Source organism: Xenopus laevis, chromosome 8S (genome assembly GCF_017654675.1).
Source record: "Xenopus laevis strain J_2021 chromosome 8S, Xenopus_laevis_v10.1, whole genome shotgun sequence".
NCBI lineage: Eukaryota > Metazoa > Chordata > Amphibia > Anura > Pipidae > Xenopus > Xenopus laevis.
In genome coordinates, this window is record NC_054386.1 from 39118369 (window position 1) to 39120283 (window position 1915).

General features: G+C 39.8%; 1 protein-coding gene across 1 annotated transcript in view; it reads right to left on the reverse strand.

Annotated features, from left to right (window-relative positions):
- lmx1b.1.S (LIM homeobox transcription factor 1, beta, gene 1 S homeolog) overlaps nucleotides 1-297 on the reverse strand; it is a 117772-nt gene extending 117475 nt beyond the window's left edge. Inside the window, exon 1 of the mRNA XM_018231926.2 lies at nucleotides 1-297. This exon is cut by the window's left edge and continues 350 nt beyond it. The gene's annotated coding sequence lies outside the window, so the exon portion shown is untranslated.
- Between the last annotated feature and the right edge of the window lie 1618 nt (nucleotides 298-1915).

Consider the following 1915-nt stretch of genomic DNA (forward strand, 5'->3'; position numbering starts at 1 on the left):
CCAAAACCTGGCGAGGGGGGTTTAATGATCACCTGCCTAAAACAAGGGAAAGGGGAGGGCAGAACCAAGGGCGTTGAAGGGGTAACTGGGGTTTCCCAAGAGTCAGGAGGTGAGAAATCCCAAAGAAGATTCCCTGTAGGATGTCCAGAGCCACAGCTCCCAAATCTGTATGCCAGATACAGCGATCCAGGATCCAGCACAGATTTGAAGGCGGAGGGATACTCCAGTCACCCCTCCTTCGCTCTTTTTACTTAGAAACTTGCTGACATTTAATACTCTATCGCGCGTATCCCTCCGCCGGCCCGTGATTCGGTCCTTCTGCGAATGAAATAGTGCCCAGATTCCAGATCCTGTCCATTCCCAATAACTTATGGAAAAGGGAGGGCACTTTCACCAGTCTCTGGCCCTTCCATTCCCGATGGGTCTTTTTTTTATTTTATTCTCCCCCCACCTTTCTCCCAAGGAATTAAAAATCAAAATATAGGTTATAATTAAAAAAAAAATCTTTTAATGGGACTGACACCTGAGTCAATAAGCCAAGGGTGCCAGTTGCCTTCTTTATGGCATATCAGGGCTGACTTGAGATATTTTTATGTAGCTGATAAATGTGCTTAAGGACACCTGCGAATGTGGGGTAGGTAGAAATTACTCTTTTAATCCTTCTTTTTCTGTTCTCTTTCCATTTCAATGTTCAGCTGTACACTTTGTATTAATGGGTAGTGGGAGAAGGTTTGTGCTAATGGTGTGTGTGTGTGTGGGGGTTATTGGGTGAAATGACCCCCTTGATATGAGGGATTTAAGTGCATGATTGTGAAATATTCCATTTAATAACACACACACACATATAGACACATTTCAGGGTAGTTGTGAAGCTAATGTGTATGGCAAAATCAAGGGTGGGGGTAATATTTATACAGTATTTCAAATGACCTCATACCTTAATCCCCCCCACCTGCAAAAGTAAAATACTATTTTTTTTAGGGGTTAAGTAGTGGAAATGTGTGTGTTTTTAACATAACTCCATCATTTCTTGGGGGAAATTATATCATCCTGGACATAGGATTTATTCTGTTACAAAGGAAAAACAAGCAATTAGTGGTTCTTCATTTATTTGGGAGGGATAGAGGGGGGCAGAATGGATTTCTGCATAATGATAGGGAGGGGGGGCATCCCATTGATGCTGCTGAAGGGAGTATAGAAGTGTGTCCTTATTGTGTCCACGCACAAAGGCTTTCAAAATTCAATAGTGACCCTTCTTCCTATGCACCTGGTGATCAGTGCAATGATAGTGCAAGGACGGGCAGATACATCTTCTATTGTACAGAGCTTGGGTGCCAATATCCCAGCACAGTCCTCTTAATATCCTGTCTCCCATCACACCCGCTAGATCCCTTCGTCTGATATGTCTGTGTCCCAAATGAAACCATTTATCTCTTCAGACCTACTGGAGGGACAGGCGTTATTTCCTCTGCTCATTCTCCCCCTTATTTCTCCATTGCAATTTATAGAAGAATAAAGGGCAAATATACAGATTTTCTTTCTAATCTCAATTTCGTTCGTTTGGGGAATCTTACGCGGACATGGAATTGAATCATTTTTTGCCTTCTGGACTCGGAAATGAACAGATCCATTAATTGTTTGCTACAAAAGAACGAATTTCTAATGGTTGCATTGCGCCATGTCTTTATAATAGTACACACACACATATATATATATATATATATATATATATATATAATAAACATACACCTACAATTTTGCATTCATTGGTATTCAATAGTTACAAGAAAACGAGAAAAATGCTGATGCTTAAATTTTGCTCCTTTTTCCCCTGAATATAAAATAGCATATTTACAATTGTTATATAAATTTAAAATCACACACACATATATATATATATATATATATATATATA